This window comes from Pelecanus crispus, chromosome 8, assembly GCF_030463565.1.
Source record: "Pelecanus crispus isolate bPelCri1 chromosome 8, bPelCri1.pri, whole genome shotgun sequence".
NCBI lineage: Eukaryota > Metazoa > Chordata > Aves > Pelecaniformes > Pelecanidae > Pelecanus > Pelecanus crispus.
In genome coordinates, this window is record NC_134650.1 from 42,936,745 (window position 1) to 42,957,197 (window position 20,453).

The window sequence follows — 20,453 nt, forward strand, 5'->3', positions numbered from 1 at the left end:
CCCATTGTCCTTAAAAAAATTACCCTAATCGTGACTCAGCCACATCTGAAGTATCAACTCCAGATCATTTCAAAATTAGCATTCTTGAGTTAGTCTACCCAATTTTAATAAATGTTAAGGCATATTTAGCTGGCTTAATCCCAAAACCGGTGAGAAAATTGTTAGCTAGAAACAGTTTAAATGCGTATTTACTTAAACTGGTTCTAAAAGACCATAAATAGCGAGGTCCCAAGTTATTTGCTCATATACATTTAGGCAGCTGTCAGTCAGCCAAAACATATTAAAGCAAGGTGGCACTTTCTATTTAATTTGTCATATACTTGGGCATAGAGACGGAAGTCATTTGTTCTTCAAACAATCCCCCAATGTATGCAGAGAGACCGGTTTTACATATATCATCTTCCAAAATACAGGTTTCTAAATCATGTTTCATCCCAGCCCCCAAAAGGCATGGAGAAACAGCAGCACTCTCATTAAATACCCACCTCTAATCCCACACGTCTAGTCAGTAGTGTTAATGATCTTCAAAGGTGTGGATTGTGAATAAGTCTAGACATGCTAGGAAGGCAGTCCTGGGAAGCTGAGTGCTAAAAATTGGCAAGAACTGATTAAATGAATAAACTGTTTGGAGGTGCACTGAGCACCTGCATCGTCATTGTCTTCAGTTGAAGATGTAAGTACTCAGCACCTCTGCAAAACCAGGAGACATACAGTAATTCGCGACTGAGAAGCTTACTGCCAAACTAGGCCTAGCTGAGGCATGGGCTGAGAGGAAACCATAACTGCGCCTGCTCTGCGCAGTGAAGCACAGTGCAGAGATGTCCTTGCTGCCATCAGCCCCTGCTGAACGCTGCTGTGGAGATTCAAGTCCAAAAGCCCTATCAGTTTGATGCTGTGCCCAAGGTAATAAATGAGCCTGTGAGTAGAGCTTATTAGCCTCATTTCAGTCCTGTGCTGACTCAGCTAAAATACTTCCATACGTGGCATCTGCATGAACTCCGCTGTTGTGGGCACCTCTTCCAATGCACCCAGCCTCACGCACGTGTCTTGCATCCCAGATGATACAACACAGGAGCTGGCAGAAAAGCAATGGAGTGCTGCTTTTGAAGACATACAAAAAAGGCCTTTACGTTCACGGTTTACTAAACAAACACTGTGTATACAAAGAGTAGAATTCTGTACCTGTGCGAATGAGAAGTATTTTCTAAAAGCTACGTCTCCATATTTTAAGACGGAGCATATAATTCCCTGCCACTTTCTGCTTCTGTTATTGATTTAATATACATTCTCTCTCTGAGTTTTCTCTTAAATATTTTTGGGAAAACTATGACACGAATTCAATTTGATACTAACATTGCTATTTTTGTTACAAATGACCAAAGACGGTTGGTTTGAGCCATTGCACTATAATTCAGGACATCTCAGACTACTTCGAAACTCCGCAACATATTTCTTGCATGACCCAGGAGAATCCACAATCTCTTTGTGCCTGTCTTTCCATCCATAAAAACAATGACAATAACATTCTTTTGTCTTCTCTGTGTTGCCTTTTTTGGAGTGATTATACAGCACCTATTGTAACAGGTCTAAAGTGAAGCAGTTAGGGCTTCTCTAGTGGATAACAGCAACACAAAACACAAATAAAATCGTTCCAAATGGCCTTTTGTAGGTATTTGTCACTACGGTATTATGAAAAAATATAGAGCAAGTCAATGCTTTAGGTTTTCTTAAACTAAATTGACAACCCTGAAACTCACTCATTAAAATGACATGCAGTTACTTTTGAATACTCATCCAAAACTATATTATTAATAAATTCTGCATTGTAAATACTGGTCAGGACTGAATTTGTTCCTCACTTCCACAAAGACAGGAGATAAGATACAACAGATAAGAAAACCGAAACCGTGTAGAGAATATTGACTTTGAAACATAGGAAGAAACAAGAGAAAATCTGATATACTACCCTAGCAAGAAGGCAAAGACACAGGCATCTCTACACCTTCCAACACAAAAGAGCAAAAGTTCATTTGTGTAGATTCATTTAGTCTTCCCAATATCCCGTTCAGAAGTGTTTCACAACGGCTACGTGTTTCAGCACCTAACCTCTTAGGCTTGGCATACAGCATACGATCCTCAAGGTGGACATCCATCTGTATACACATGAAGAAATGCCCTTAAAATAGTCAATTTTCAATGTTTTCTGACACAAACAGTCAAATTACACACTTGGACAAACAATTACAGTTCTATGGATCATTTGCACAAAATACCTAGGTCATTTGAACCAGCATCTTCGATTTATAGTGACAACTTACGGGGACGTGGTTCTACCAGCTACATCCAGACAGACCTGCTGCTTTTAACTTACTTAGGATTTTTACCAAATTGTTTAAGCCCAAATCTCTTGCCTTTCTCTCATACAGAAAGGATTTTAAAATAACAAAACCCAGCTATGCCATCAGCTAAAACTGAGATTCTTCAGACTGAACTAGTTCAAATGATATGATACTTCCACTTAATTTAGCTCTCATTCTATTTTTAGGCAAACCACTTCATACAATATTCAAAACATAAAAATATGATCAAATTAGAAAGTTAAGCATACCATGTGGGAAGCCAGAAATCATGGGTTACATTACCAGGTGAAGTTTATTTCTGTCTCCTTTCCTATTCAGTCATTCTTACTGTCTTATGCTGTGCTACACTGCAAAAAATACACTTACTAACCAACAACCATGAAGCAGGAAGTGGCCATAAGGCCAACCAATTAAAAGAAAGAAATAAAATTAGTGTCAATATTATCAAATTAATTAAGTATAGAGTTGGACAGAGGGATCTAATCAGAACATATAGTTCCATCAAAGTTAAGCAGCTTCCAAATTTAGACTGATTTTATTATGATTTTATCTGAATATTTTGTTTTGAAACGATGACATTTTGAAAGGTCTTTCGTTATAGAATACAGTAGCACAATTATGTACACTTTTCAGGACCTTTTCCCCTTTTTACTTCTTCTTTGCTCAACACAGCAACACTAACTCAGGGCCCATCTCAGGCTTACAAGTACAGAAATCCTGGCTCTTGTCTTGACTCCTGTCAGGCTCTCTTATTTTTCACCCCTGTAAAGAGAGTTCTGCTGGCCAGTGTGAACTTGAATCCAAAAGACTTATCAGATTTTTCCCATTCCTTCTTTGTATGGTTAGCTACTCTGCAGCTCTATTCATGTCTTCTTAAGCTTTCCTTTTGTCTGCCTGCCCCACTTCTCCATACCTCCTGGGAGAAGCAGCGCATCAGCTCTACTCCACTCTTTGTCAACAACCAAAAGCAGTAGGTAAAGCTCTTTATTCCTAAGCTCTCTTTTAAGAACAGGCCAGAAGGAGGCAGGAAAAAAAGGACCCCTTCTGTAGCTGACCTTGCTAAGTCTGGATACAAAACCCAAAGACAGTCAGAGATGAGTATGAAGGACAGAGCTGGCTCTGGGGAGGAAGGGTTCGGGCGAAAAGCCTTCCTGACCTACAGAGAGAAAATGGAGTGTGGTTTGAGGGGGTGCAGGTTAGAAAGGCGACACCAGAACAGGCTGAAGGGCAGAGCTGAGGAAGGGGCTGGGACAGAATCAAAAGGGCAAAACTGTCCCAGAGTCTTGGGGCTGTGCACATGGAATATAGTGCCCACAGGAACAGGTCTGATTTGGACTCTGGAAAGCAGTATCATTCAGATCAGCAGATGTAAAAGATGAGACCACCTGCAGCACCTGCAGGACCACCTCTCAAAGTATCTGAAAATATTAAAGGTTATGTCTCTGATACACTAGAAGGAGCAACAGAAATCTGAAACTTCAAAGAAAAGAACAAGAACTTGGTGTCTTTTCAGAAACACAGATGACTGTTTTGGAACATCCGACTGGAGATTTTTAATCTCTTGAGGCTGGCAATACCAAGAATATATCATTTTTACCCAGTATCAAGAACCTACTGCTTGGTATTTTCCCAGCTTTGTAGTTTCTGCTTTCCCTCTTCTCTACTGGACTTCCCTCATTCCATCAATATTGGCATTTTCAAGCCCAGCTGGGGAGCTCTGATCCTTTGCTATGTCTCTGAAAGCGATCGCTCACTCCATGAAGGCGGTCAATCGTTTTTTTTTTCCCCCAAAGAAAATGCAAAACATTTTTCTTCCTGAAGAAGTCACAGTCAAAGGGGAAGGAGAGAGAGGGAATTTGCCTCAATATGCAACTAAGTCAAATTTAAAACCTCAAAGCGGGCATTTCCCATTATCACACAACTCTGAGAAGCACACCAGACCTGAAATGAGGCTGCTTTAAGAAGGAGAGACAGGAAGCTGCAGCCAGAAGCAAGCAGGCCTTTCAGCTGGTGATAGAATCATGTAAAGCATGAAAAGAAAGACACTCACGCACGATCCAGAGCCTGCTGAAATCGGAGTCTTTCCAACAACTGTCAACTTCGGGCTCCACACACCCAGCCGTTCTTTGCCAAAGTGAATAATGCTGCAGTGTTTTACAAAATCATGAAAAAACCAGCTAGACATCGCTGATTGCAAGAGATAAAGAAAAGATAATGGCAATTAACCACACAGAAGAGATCAGCTTCTGTGGACAAAACAGAAACTGGATTGGCAGCAGCTTGCTCAGAAATGTGCTGCAGATGTACTTCAGCATCGGGCTACTGGGATTCTGTCACAATTGGCTTTTTGGAAATAAAACAAATCAATCACTAAGAAACTACACTCCACATCAGGTTTAGGGGAATTCCTCTCCCTGTGTGGAGGAAGGATATACAATCATCTCACGCTGGTTTGGGATTTCTAAACACAGAATGAAATGCCACTCAGATCATAATACTTACACAGTGGAATTACTGTTTAGTGTCATTTTAGAGCACATGACGACGGTATTAACAAGACAGCCATTACAACTAAGCTGGCTAAGCTCCATTTGAAGTTTTTCTTTTTAACTGTCTAACAGTGGCACGTTATTTCGTATTGATCAGCGGCATTAGGCAAATGACAGTCCGTGGAACAGGTTCAGAATAGGTGTAGGTCTGAAAATAAACAGCTTTATGTGCAACCAGCAATCACTACTTACATAAGATCACCCCCGAAACCATAATAACATACCAAATTTTCAGAAGAAAAAATGGAGATGTAATTGTCACTTATGGATAAATGTGTTTTGGTTTTAAAAGAGCCTGAATGATTGTAAGGGATTATGTCAAATCACATTGCAGCTGTAATATTTAAAAAGCTCTAGCTGCAATGTTCTAGATTATAAATTACATTTGATTTCATTTTTATCATTCTGAATGGATTATGATTGAAATGAGCATGTAAAGTAATTGCCCATGCATGCCATGTGCCACCCTCCCCCGCCCCCAGAATCTCTTGTAAACAAAACAAGGTAACTCAAGGGAATATTCAGGGAAGAAAAGTTTGTAAATGAAAAATACACCCTTTTGTCAGTGTCTGTAATTTTTCTGTATTCTTTTGCAGCCAATATCTGCAGTATTTTTCATTAGCAGAACAGTCGGTGTCTGCAGCTATGGGCTGCGGAAACTAATTACTATGTTTCTCCAATAAAAACTTCTGTTCTAAAGGAATTCATTCAATTGCCACCTATTTTGTACTGATTTACTCTCATCTTCATTTTTAGAAAAATCTGCCGTGCTCAGTAAATACACATATATATTCATGAAATCCACCTGCTCTCTTTACTTCACAATAGCACTGATTTGGCACGTATTTTCCGTTCTATTTGAAGGTGTCACCATGCTCCATACATTTCATGATAAACACCTTCAAAAACTGTGTGGCTTTCCGTTTGCTTTGTTTGAGGAGGAAGAGAGGAGAGGGCTCAGCACTCAGATGAGAGCTAGGCTACCGGCTGATTGACAGTGTAATAAAATATCCCAATCTTTCTTTGTAATCTCACACAAAATAATGTAAGTTGGCATTACTCCAGCAAAATGAAATCTGTGACTCTTGACACTGCAGTCACCGCTGTCGCATGCAGACAGCATACTTTGGATCTGTGAGGTCTAGCACTCACCAGCATGCCTCTGGTTTGCTAAAATAGGATTTATATAGGTACGAATATTACTATGATTACAAGTATTTACTAATAACATCAGAGGAAAAAAGAGCACCAGAGAAAGATTGCTTAGTCATTAGGCTATAGCCTGGTTACTAAACTTAACACCAATGGTAAGTGTGAAAAGAGAAGGCAGCCTTCTGGAAGAAAGCTCGAGTACCTGTGAGAAAGTGTGAGTGAGGTACTTGTCTTTCATTTGGATACACGGTGCAACACGCATGGGAGTATCACAGGGCGTACAGAAGGCGAGTGCTGGCTTTTAACAGCCGTAAGACCAAGTTTAAAGAGATGGCAGCAAGCTTTTCGGCAGACGCTCAGATTGTTCTTCCGAGTGATTGCCTCCATATTCTTCAGCCCCTTTAGTTCAACTTTTAGGTACCCTTAACCACTGTCCAACTCAGACCAGCTGCCATTACAGGAGCGCACAGCTGTGTTGCATATGGAGGTATCTTCTCTACATCAGCAAGGCCAAGTAAAGATGCTTGGTGGATGAAGGCACCATAATTTTCCCCTGCAGTCAGAGAGCAAATGGGACATCTCTGCACCTGGGAATGTCAGGGGCAGGGGTCTAAATAGTCGGCACAAAAGGGAGTTAGCCCATGGGTCATTTTGTTAAGGGATGGTCTGCAATGTAAAAAAAACCTGAAAAGCCATGGGCCGGCTGATCTAGGATCCAATTTCCTTGATAAAGAAATAAACATATTAAGGTCCCTCAAACTTGATAATAAGGAAAGAATAACCTTTTCCCACTTGCCTTTTTCTGTATCAGTCATGGGAGTCCTACACATGACTAAAGCACTGACAACTTCATTGGAAGCACCAGTATTGCACACAGACACTTCAAGAAGCTATTACGTTCTCAAGAAGACTTTCTCAGCTATCTACAAGTTACTGATCTGTAACGCTTAGCAGAACATATATATATATAATATGCTCACTTCTGTTAAAGCAAGCGACAAAAATTGAAAATTAATTTCATAGCTAAAATATTTTTTTGAAGTAAAATTGCTGTTATATACATTTGTTACCTGCTGTATAGGTTTCCATGACTCATATTTGTTTTGATGCCACAGTTTAACATACCATTTCAATCATATCTCAACCCATGCAATCCCACATGTGTATAGTGATTAATAAAAAGGGCCTTGAGATGGAACAAGTATGAACATGTTAACAGAGTAGATGGAATGATCTATGGCTATGTGAGAAGAGTATGATTTACATGATATAAGAGACATTTTCTTGGCCTCACGAATTTTCAGAAGGAAAAAGTAACTAAGATTTTCATGGTACTTTTTATTTTCTAATTGCTAGGATTCTTATTTTGAGAGCTTGTCCACTTTTACAGCTGTATCAGTTGGTTTAACAGATAATCATAACTCTCCCGATAAGACCTCCTTCTATACAAAATATGACTCAAACCGTGGAAAATAGATATTATGATTTTCTACTAATAGTATAGATAGCAAAACTCAGCTCAGCTCTATATACTAATGCAATGCATACAAACAGGCTATCAAAAGTCATGTCAAGCACCATCTGCCCAAATTTCACTTAAACCATACTAGCTTTTTCAGATGCTCAAAAAACTCCTTTCAAGAACCTGAAATACCCCACCTAATTAATGTGATAGCCAAATTTGTGTTCAAAGAACAGCTTCAAAGAGAGGAAGTTCTTGTTCAAAGAGCAGGCTGCTGGGTGAGATGAGGTCAATTCCGTGTTCAAACTTCCTGGACAGCAGCAGACAAGTCACTGGGGCACGATCCATACTGAAAGCAGTCCTTCCATGGACTTCAAGTAAGTTCTGCGCCAGTCACTAAATGTCTCCAAGCTTCAGTTCTCCCTCCGTGAAATGCATACACAAGAAATTCCCACCATACAAGTTAAGGTAGTGTAGGAATCAGACCTATAGAAAGGCACCTTCCAGGACAACCTTGGCTGAACATAAGGCCATGCTTTTCACAAGCCACTGAATAACAAGTAGAAAACTACACATATTTTTAGGTCATTTGTACTAACAACAGTTTAAGATGGTATTAGCAAGACTTAGAATGCTTTCTTTTCTTTTTCTTCCCCATATATATCTTGCAGTGACAATGTCCATCTAAATCCCAAATAAATGCACAGTTACACTTCTTTATTATGGCTTTACTCTCACCGAGAATGGTCTTCATGTCAAGTGGCTTATGCTGCAAAACTGACACTTCTACTATGCCACTTTGCGCACCATGGAAAGGCAGTGGTGCAAGGTAGCCCAAGGAGACAGAGGCAGTGATCCACTGCTCTGTAAAATTAAGAGTGCAGTGGCGTGAGAAATCTCCTGACTGGGAGGCAGAATCGTCGTGTGAGTTGCTTGGGTAAAACAACTAGTTATATATCCTACGGCACAAAGTGGCCACCCATTTTTTGTGTAAAATTATCCCCTTTCTTGATTGTTAAAATTGACTGTTAAGACTTAGCTATCACTGAATTATTTTCCTTAGCAATAGGCTTAATTTTTGTTTATTATGTTTCCTGCTGTGCTCAGTTTGGATGCCCTGTGACTGCTGATTTATCTCTTAATAATGTCTCTAGATCAGTGTTTCTCATCAATAGATTTCAATGCTAGGAGGCCGCCACAGGAGACAATTGGGAGTGAGGTGAAGGAGAATGTGAGGCGTGTTCGCTTTTCTCAGAATTCAAATTAAAGAAAATCTTGCTCTCTTACATCCTCACATAGCTTTATCCTTCAAGCTGCAACCACTCTCCAAATACATACCAATAACGATGCAGATTCAGTACAGCTACTGTTCATTAAAAAAAAAAAAAATAGTTTTTCTTTTTAATGAAAGTAAGGGGGAGGCAGAAAATACGTTCACTTCACACAGTCCTATGGAAAGCCTGAGCATGCTGTTCTCTGCTAAAGCTGCTACTGAGGAGCAGTAACACATCCGTCTACTTTACATACGTCTGTAGCCCCCCCACACCACAGTATCTGAGTATGTGACACGCTTACAGTACGCCTGTGAGGCAGGAAAATCCTGCTCTCTCCATTTTCCAGACAGAATCAAAAGAGTAAGTGATTTGCTCAGTCACATGGGAAATCTGTGAGAAACAAGGAATTAAATCCAAAGCTCTTCAATCTTACTTCATCTTAGACTGCATTCTTGTACAGTACAGAGCTAAGCACAAACGGGTTAACAGCACATTGACTTACACTGTATCGGGTCTTCAATGAAAAGTGTTTTAGCAAAGTTATTTCCTACGGGTTCTAAATAAAATGACACCAGACTTATCTGGTTCTCTAATAATCTAATAAGAGGAACCTTATTAGTTACTGATGCCGTGAGTTTTATGCCATTTACAGAGTAAACTGAGTACTGAAAATTATGTGGAGTTTCAGCAATATCGTAATCAAAAACTTCAACTTTGAGGTGCCTTTGACCAAAGAGCAAAACCAAGTTCAAATGTAACAGAGATGTGAGTTTAAACATCCTTGGAACATCACTAACAGATGTCAGCATTTCTGCTTCGACTGCAACAGCTCTGTTATGGAAGATGCCTGCCTTCTGTTGCCGACGATGTTGTCTGAATACTAAAAATGCAGAACTAGAAGATGGTCTGATACAGCCCATTCTTGTGACATTCACATTTCATCCAGATAATACTGCTCCTTCCACTGATGTGGTAGCTTCTAACAGTGATGGCAAGGAAAGGTACATAATATCAGCTCAAGAGGTGAGTCAGATAACTGCCATTTCAGCCATACAAAGGACTGCCTTGCACATGAATCCAAGCAGCACAAAAGCAGCACATCACAGCCTTGACTTCCATAAGCTGGGTGAGGCCAGACTAGGCGGCCAGCAACAGCATCACTTAAATTGATTGTGAAGCTAAAATCTCAAAGACTTTCTCAGTTTGTTTTAAAGGCCTCTTTTATCCTCCACTAAATTAAGCATAATTTCTTATAAGAAGAATGTATATGATTTATTATAGCTACGTTGGAGACAAAGGGATAAATCACAGGAGTTGTAGTAATTTACAACTGTGAATATAAATTTGGCTGTCTTGATTCTCGTACCGTCAGTGAAGAATCAGCTGAGACTCAGACAGAGGGATGGGTCTGACACGAACGCTGGCAGATTTCCAGCAACCTCATATTCCCTAATATCTCCAGATCTACCAAACTGACTCCATCTCTAGTGCAAGCGCTCTAGGACAGGGATCATACAGAGATACCTCACTGCTCTAGAAAGAGGGAGTGGTAAATCATCAACAGATACAAAAGTTTGCCTCCCATTTAATCATGGGAATAAAACCCAACAACAATAGGCTAAGGCAGCCACTCCTGGCCAGCCTGTGAATGCCTCGCACCCACAGACGAGTGCTTAGGTAAGGAGGTATTTCTTCTTGGAGACAGTACTGTCAGTGTAAATAAGGAGTCTCTGAAAAAAAAATTTGGATAAAAATCTCACTGGCAGGCTAAAATAAATTATTATATTTAAAAGTATTAAAAATATGCCAGTATTTTAGAGTGTGCCTGTGTGCATGCGCAAAGTCTCATTCTGATTTTTTAGAATAAGGCTCTCCCTATTTAAAATTTTACTGAGCTTTTCTGCAGTTTTCAAAAAGTTTGCTCAGAGCTGCTCTAAAACTGTCTGTCTGGACTGTGCCGAGTCATCCACCCTGAAACGTTTCACAGCCATAAATTCAACACAGCTCTGATGACAGCCAAGGAGGTTTTGAATTCTGTCAGAAGCCCGTCCAGCCTCCTGCCCATCGACGTGCTCAGCCACACAGCAGCGGGGCAAGCGGACTTCGGGGGTTACCAGGGTACTTACTCCTCGTCAGCCACTTCAGCATCTCCAAAGCAGGTGAATGCCTCTCACTGACAGCAGCAGCCAGCGTCCGAGAAGCCAGAACCAAGAAGACGGAATCCAACATAAAAAAAGTCATGAGATCTGGTGATGGTTCAAGCTTGTCTTCAAGAAAGCGGAAGCGGCCAAAGCCAGCAAAAAGAATCAAGGAGGGTACGCAGTAATTTGATTATCTAAAATATTTTGCAGTAATAAAATGCTGTGCTTCTCATAATTTTCAGTAGAAAACAAACTCAGTATCACTATCTGAGAAAATACTGCAAATATTTAAGAACAGCTGCAATTTATAATGTCCATAGAACAGAGGTATTTGCGAAATTTTACCTCTCCATGGACTTTTACTTAGTTGAGTGTCTTTTAATACCTATCAACATGTGAAAATATGCTTTACGCTGAAAGCAAAATCAGAGTGAACACTTGGTATATAATAGGCCATCACTAAACCTTTAAAGAGCCTTGATAAAAAGAGTTATATCACGTTATTTCAAAAAAAAACATAGTCTTTGTCAAACAAGATACAGATATCCCTACAGTACAAGCTAAAATTAACCACAGTGGCATTACAGTTAATAAATGGAAGTTATTATTCGTTGATATTGATTAAATACAAAATATATCTATTACAGCTCTATTAGGCAAGCTGCGACCACCATAAATGCAGTGTTATCTGCTAAATACAAACCTTATTAAAAGAGTTTCTTACAAACAGTCCTAAGGGTAAATTTAATTTTCCTTCAATTATCTTAGGTATGAAATTGAGAGTTCGGAGAGGTTTTCAATAGGAAACATTGCTTAAAATTCTCCAGTAGTTCTACGCATGTATTCATTTTAAAACAGCCATTTTCACTGTGCTTGCCTTTAATTATTTTATCCTTTCTTGCCCACCTAAGAGACTTTTCATGAGGGTTCTTATTAATTTAGAGTTCTATTTCTAGAGCTTTTTTCTAATGGAAAAGTGGTTTTCAGGAGTTTATTGTCCTATATTTAGAAAGACTATTTGTAGTAGTATGTTTACATATTACTACAACTACTACTACTACTAAAACTACTGTTTTACACACACCCTCCCAATTGTGTCATGTAGTTAAGTATAAAAATAAATGTAAAAAATGACATTCAGTAATAAGGAATGTGTATCTGTGTATGTTTCCTTTTGACGAGGTTTGCTGTAGGTTTGTTTCTCCATTTACGTGTGATTACTATGTGTTCATGATATCAAAGGCAAGTCAAAGTATCCACAGCTTTCCCAACCAGCCACCTCTCCACTCTTCAGAGTTTACAAGAATGGGGCCATTATAGCTTCCGCCATGATGATCCCGTAGTACACATTATGCTTCTCCTGCATAATGAATCCTCAAAGATTTTAGGTATGATCTGTTCCAAGAAATCAAACTGGGTTTTCATCTGCTTTTACCATAAATGGCTATTTTGCCATATATATGCATGTAAATGTGTGCATATTAACATACATATATACTTGTATGTGTATATAATACATATATATATATATAAAAACATGTATGAATCATACATCCCACGTGCGTACATGTAGGTACCTATACAGTAGCTACAAGGAAGCTCAAAGACTGGACTACAGGCTTGTGGACTGCCTGTACCGGCCATTGTCTGCTCTCTGTCAGGAGTCCTTTGGTGTGATGTTGGCCCCAAACAGAGTGAGGAGAGATGGATCGATCCGTTACCACAGAGCCAGAGAGGGGAGGCGGGGAGCAGGGTGGGCGGTTGGCAGGCACCCAAGCCAAGGCACCTGGTGGCACTCGGATGACTGAAGACACCGAGAGTGCACAGGTTCCAGCGCTCAGAGAGGAGGAGCTGCAGTTCCATCCTGCCAGAAACATCCACTCTCAGCACAATGAGAGGTAACAGCTCGGAAGATCCAGCTATTGTAACAAAATGGAAAATGCAAAAATGTTCTTGGGGATGGCTGCTCAGACTGACTTGCAAAACACCAGACAGTCACAAAGAGATTTCCAGCTGTCCGAGGAAGACTTTTGTCAAGGGCTTTATGTTAAAAAGAGGAGGAAAAGAAAGAACCAATTGTTAAAGCTGAAGCTATACAAATTCAGATTAGAAGTAAGGCACATGCTAGTAACAGTGAGGTTAATTAATCATGGGAGAAACTTACCCATGTTGTGGCGGATTTCCCAACATTGGATAATTTAAAAAACAACATGCACTGTTTTTCTAAAGCATATGGTCTCATTCCAACACTAAGCAAAGTGAGTGGATATGAAGCAAAGTAGAAGGGAGTTGTATGACCTGTGTTATGTAGGAGATTGAACATGCTGATCCAAGCAGCCATGCTTAATTTAAACTTTGTGGGAAAAGGGATGGTTTCACAATGTGCAATTAATCAACATATTTACTGAATTGACATGAAACCTTTCTATACAAGATGCCATAAAATAATGTTACTGAATTAGGCACACTGTTCCACAAAGGACGTCTCTTTTTACTGAGACGTATTGGATTTTTTTTTCATGAAACTTTAAAGAAACTGCAGAAAGTTCACAAAGCAAGAAAATTCTCCACCAAGTAAGAGATGAATTTTCAGTAGAATAATACAAGACATTTAAAAGACATTAAAAAAACTTTATAAATTTATTTTACAAAGGAAGTTATGTTTTACCAGAGAAAAATATGAGTGAATAATGGAGCAATACTTGATTAAATCTAGTGGAATAAAGAAGCAATAGAATGGGCAGAATAATATATGCAGGACCAGAGCATCTGTATGCCATCTTGTAATAAATATGGCAAGAATAAAACATTAAAGGGGCAGTGGAAGTGCGTGAAGAAGTGTGAAAGACAATCAGGGATAGGGTGGGGTTGTTTAAGAGTTATAATGTGTATAAAACATCAGCTCTGCTGGAGGACAGAAAAGGTTCAGACTGAAGTTATGTGCAGAGGGAAATTACAAAAAGCAGGAGGCAGAAAAGGCTGCAGCCTAAGTGCTTAAGACAGGTGAGATGTTATCAAGCAGATAAAGCAGAAGAGATGGGTGAGAGGCATGACAAGACATCTGAGAGGGTGACAGCATAATTTGCTGCAGGGGTTGGTGACACATGAAAGGAGGAGGCAAGCCTACCACTCTATTACTACGTACTAATTTTCAGCATGTTTGTTTGGTATGGGAGAGAAAGAAAATAGGGTTTTAACAATTAATTTTGCATTGTATCAATCAAATAACAAAGTCCATGGAGCAGTAATTTGATAGGTCTTTCAATAACCCTCGGGCGTGCTGGCTCAGCCTGACTCGGTATCTCACTGCATGAGCACCCACGCTGGTTTTCACAAGGCTGCCACACACGCCAAGGGAGGAGGACAAAGCTGGTCACCAGTTTTGGTTAGCTCTACTCAGCTGGTAACCACAGCTGTGGGGGGAGAGTACAGGGCATGCACTCAAAAGTGTCCTGCGCCAACCTATTCTGCGATGTGGAAAACAAAAATTCCACTCATTATCTAAGCTAGCTGCCCAGAAGAAAATGCACTGCTTCATAAAGAAGGGTGAAGTATTTTACTTCTCCTCTGGGAGGAGGGAAGGAATCAGGATTCAATCCTGTGCCTGGAGCAGCACTTACACTGGCACAGACTGTAAAGCTGTAGCCTGGTCCTACCCAGTGGCAAATGAAACTTTTTCTTTGAAAAAAAGAAAAAAAAAATTTTTTTTTTCAATTTTTTACCTTCTTATTAAATACAGTCCACTTGTCAGACCAATAAAATGTAGTAAGTTACCACTAACCATGTTATCTGAACAGTTTAATTTTATGCCACAAGAAACACTTGCATCTGCTGATTAAGATCTGCTGTTTCCACTTAGCACCTCATGACAGAAGTTACCTGGAGCTAGAAGAGAGGCAGAGAATGTCTTTTAATAAAATATTAATATGAATTAATTCAGTGGTAGTAGTAATTGTTACTGAGTTCATTCTTCAAAATTCCAATTTTAATTCACCATCCCAGTGCTTTATTACTGACTTTACAGACCTTGTGAAATGAATTATAGCAAAATCTCTGCAAGACAAAAAGATGTGCTGTGTGAATTACTTCTCATCATTGCAAAAATCTGAACTGCTCTGTTTACAAAATTGCACCTGATGCTTCAGCGTGTCATTTAAAAGCCAAGTAAGTCTGCACTGTAGTTTGAAATACGATTTCCTATTTTAATGTAAATATGAGTAACGATTAGTAAACACTGCAGTTTCATATAATTAAAAGAACTAAAGAAATTATATAGAAGCTTAGGTTTTTTAAGGATGCTGCACATGGCACTAACCTCCTTCAGGCAGCAACAGGCTTGTCCTTGACGCTCGTTCCCTCCTCCATCTCCTCCCTCCTCCCACCGTCCGGTTACGCACACGTACGGAAGGGTAGCACAGGACAGGTTATATGCAGAGAGGCGACTCGCGGACTCGGGGATACCGCTTCTAAACTGCCACACAGGCTGATGGCTAGGAGCAGCAATCAGATTTGGCTAGCAAGAGCTTTTGCGGCATTAATGAGTCCCAGCTGAAGTTAGCTGGAGAAGGGGTGACCGGACTAGCGCATTTAAGTAACCTGGATCTGTGTTGTGTTTGGTGTTTTGTCTGTAAAAGTCCTGAGCCACAGCTTTTGCTCAGTCTATCTCATCAGGACTGGTGGTTTCTTTTATCAGTTCTGTCACTGACTCATCGTCTGACTGTGGGAAATTAATTTAGTTTTGTCTGTACTTCAGTTTTCTCAATTGCAAAATAGCAATGAACTCCTTTATACACACATGTATACACGAACACATGCACACACTTTTACCACTTAAAGAGGGGCTTTTAGCATGTCTTGCATGTTGAGATCCTAGCGCCAGCACTTTACAATTAATGCAATATTTTAAACTTCTTGGCACACTCTTCCATACACTGAAAAGTTATCCAATAGCAGCAGTCTAACCTTTCAAAAGCATCACCAGATTCTAAGCTAAAAGAAAGGTTATTTAAACATTAGTTTAAATACAAAAGTGACTAGGATATGAGGTGTATTCAGATATAACTTATCCTACATGTAACATTTTTGTTAAATGTAACATCATGCCATGTGTGCACCTCCAGGCACTCTGAGGACAGAGTACCACATTTAGTCTTTCAGCTTCATATAAACAGAAACTTTATGCAAAATATTCAGTAGGAGAATTATGGTTACCACTGGCTATTTCTGTATTTAAAAAAGTAATTAACCCTTTTTTCAGTCTAAATGTTTTATTCATTGGCGATGCTGCTTTCCAACTTGTAGAAGAGGTTAGAGAACAGATGCTGCTCTAAACTCTTACTTTTCTCAAGAAAAGATATGGGAATAATTTAGAGGCAGCATTTCTAAACTGATCACAGCTTCTCAATTTTTACTTCATATTTCTTGCACATCAGATCTGAGGGCGATTATTGTGTGTTACATATGCATTTGGTGGAAATAAATTGATGAGCGATTCAAAAAATTCTAGACATTTCTTGCAACTTAAATTATTCTACGATACTGTGAATTTAAAGTCAATTAGAAACAAGTTTTGAAAAGTCAATAATTAATGGTCCTGAGAAAGGGAGATAGCCAGGCAAATACTCAGATAATACTTGCCTGATCTATTTTATTTATTTGGGTATTTATATGGCAGTGATTAACCCTGACATCACTAATCTTGAATGAGCAAGGAGATGTTTAATTTTCATTATTTTGCTTTCAGTTATTTGCTTCTGCTTCTACAAACATCTCAGGACATTTAGCATCTTGCAAATGCTTTGGAAAATAATTTGCTGCTAATGACTCAGATTTTTTGGTTTGTCTCCATTAATGAACATGAACATTGAAGCCAGAACACAAGGGCATCTTTTCAATGTCACTGGCAGTGCTATGTCACCTAAAGTACCTTCCATCTCAGTTCACATTTGGAGAACTCCGCACACCCAGACATTCTTGAGGAAACACTGCAGTCCCACTGGCGCTCTGTGGAACGCACCCATCCCAGCTAAACAGGTTACGTGTAAACTGTACCACCAGGTACCGTATCAGACACGCAGAACAGTTACACAGTACCTGAATAACCTTTGAGCCTTCCATGGCAGCTGATTTCTGCTGGCCTTTGGCTTCAGCCCAGTATTTTTTTCTGATGATTATTACATTGCATTATGTACTGTGTTTTATAAATCTTGCTGTCTGAAGTGGGGGCTTTGTACAGTATTCTCAATAGACTCGATGAAAATCCCACTGAAGCCAATGAAGAAAAATTCCCATTGACTATACTGGATGAAGGCCAGGAGAACTGCTCTGTGCTGTTATTTTTGGTTACTGTCCATGTTGCTTCACCTTTTATTAAACTGCATATTAATCATTCACCCAGGAAATTTTAACTACAGAATTCAGTCTCTCAAACAACTCCAGGTGTTCATGAAACTCAAAGACAAGAACTGACACCCTGACTTTTCACAGGAACTTGTACAAGATACTGAACTGCTTAAAATAGAACAAAACACAGATGCAGCAAACTTTCAGCTCTGCAGTTTTCATGAGAGCCAGTTGTTGACATGTGTATCCCTAATTGCACTGGGATTCACCTTCCTGGTATGGTGGTAAGAAAAAAAAAAAATCCTGTTAAGTAAGTAATGCAGCTTGCAGAAATGACTGCCTCACGGGATAGGAGTATAAAGGAGAAGCTGGAGTCTACTTATACACAGAGGAAGGGGAAACCAGAAAGAAAGGAGTAAGAAAGAGCAAAGCTGGAGTAGGCAGGCTGGAGGTGATGAACAGATAAATTTGAGAGAGAAGGTAGGGACTGAATGTGAATGAGCAAGAGGTACCTCTAAGAATAAATGGAGTATTACTCCGTTTGACCTTCATCCAAACGTCTTTTTCTCTCCCCTTTCCCCTGCTAATATGACTAGGCTTTGTGAACCCAATCTTGTTATTCCATGCAGGTTGAAAACTTTGGGAGTAGTTCAATTGTTGTATCTTCCTGGTAGAGCTCACACACAGCTGTGTTTGGGTCCCAACTGCATTGGATCCAGGCACGTTTGGCAGACCTGCCAGCTCTCCCAGCGTGGATACTACTCTGCTGCTTACAGCAGGAAATCTCGCTCTCTGCTGCTTTGAGCAGTGACTGAATAGATTTGTCCAAACGCTGGATGTCTGGATATCCTGAACAAATGGCCATTTCACAAGAATGCTGAATCACATATGCAGAGAGACTGCTGCATCAACTTCATTGCCCATACGATACAGAGCCTGTGTGCAAATGTGCAGTGTGTCTGACCCAGCTGGGATGTGTCAGATTTACTCTGCATGGATACATCAGCTGTGCAGCAACCGTCACTGAACCTAATGCTTTTGGACCTGCCAGCGTTGGTAGGTACATCTAAGCTTTGCTTGGCCTAAGGGGGCTCCGGCATTGCTTTTACTTTGGCCTTTCTGTAGCATGTGATTCTCCTCTCCTGTATATACTTTCATCTCTGATTCACAAACCCTCTCTTTTTTTGCTGTCCTTCTAGGCAAGCATTTTCCCTCTTTTTCAGCTGGTCCTACAACTAAAAATACCCCTCCTATCAACAAGGTAAAGCCCTCTGTGTCTGCTCCCTTTCTCAGAGGTTATTTGCATTCCTACTTAGAAGGCATCTGTGGTACTGAAGACAGAGTCTTAACACAGTCTTGTAATCCAGTTTCCAGGGAAATTACCACCTTCTGAATAGCTGAGGACAAACCTGACAGTCATGTTTATTTAGCAATCAGCTATTGCCCTGTCCATTGCTCACACTGCAATAGGTTCCAATGTTTACTGACCCTCCAATATCACCAGCCTGTAAAATGCATAGCCTGTGGATAATTACACATCCACAGCGGAAAATATTATCAGACAGTAGCTTCATAACCTCAGACAGAACTCATAGGTAAATACAATCCTGAAAATATCGCGCTATCATTACCAAAAACACCAAATGTCAGATTATCATTACCCTATTATAACGGTTCCTCCTGGCATGGGAACTGATCTTGTCCCACTTAAGCCAATTTGAGTTTTGCTATGGAATTCAATGAGTGGAAACCCAGAGAGGGAACACAATGAAAGAAGGAAGAGGAAGACAATTTACCATTGAACACATAGTAAAGCCTTAGTTTTTCCTCTGTTCATGTGTAAATGTTCAGGATGGATATTCAGAAAACCTGTTCGACCTCAATGAACTTCCAGACTCTCTGGGTGCCAGAAGGATGCTGGTGACCAACTGGAACATCCCGACTGCTCTGTGGGCGTTCGCAGTAGTTCTGTTCCAGCCTTCTCGCACTCCCCTCCAGACTCATCTGTCTCTGACATTAGCAACAAGGGAGACAGAGCAGCTGGGGAATCAATAGGGACAAGCTGAAAGTTATTTACAGATGTTAGCCGAGAAAATGTGAAACCCACGGAGCAGCGTAGCGTATGCAACTCTGTATCTCAGAGTAGGTGTTCTCCTGTAATTAGAACCAGAAATGTTTTGTAATGATTTTCAGCTTTTGCTGTGAGCAACAGCACCTAATCTCAGCAATTGCTGTCCAAATATTCTAATACTCCTGACATGGAGACTCTAAACTCTCAAAGAAAAAGAAAGGAAAAAGCACTATGGCACGGTTCCAATTATCTGCAGACAAGTCTACAGCATTTTCTGCACGTCAGTTTGTCATAGCACCACAGCAATGGTTTCAGATGAACACAGGATGTTTATGAAGATTGGAAGAGGACAACTGAGTTACATCAGCCTTAATGCCATCTTCAGTAAGCTCAACTAAATCCTAAATTTATTTTTAAATTTACTCATGAGTCTGTCCCACATCTGTCCTTGCTTCACCCATTTCACTGGACTCCAGCCAGTCTGTGATCATTTAACCTCCTCACAAATAAACAAGCAGAACTGAATAATGATTATACTAACCATCATTACCACCATCCCATCCTTGATGTCAGGTTTGGGAGTAGGACACACCAATACCATCCACAGATGTCTATTTGTTCCTAATCTTCTAATTTATTGATCAGCTGAGTAAAATTACACAAGAACATACTGTACTTGCAGGATGAAAGAAGCACTCAGCAAATCTATGAATACTATATCCTCGACAAATTGCCTATCAATTAGGTTTGTAACATCACACTTCTTACTACAGCCCATAATTGAATTCACACTTTGGAAAAACACTCCCTGTTATCCAGTCTACAAAACCTAGTGTAATTTCTATTTTAATAGTTCTTCTCCTGCTCATAGAAAACAATTAACTCAAAAATTATGACTCCTTTCTTTAAACAGGTTGAAACAGATCAGCTTTTAAATTTATCCCCCAACTATTTGGTGGTATATTCCAAATGCAGTTTGTTCATATATACCACAAATCCACACTAGTTTCATAATGACCAATCTGAAGAACAATTTTTACTGAAGGAGACAGTAAAAATACGAAAGCATGTCAGAAAAACAAAAATGAACTTAACATTCTAT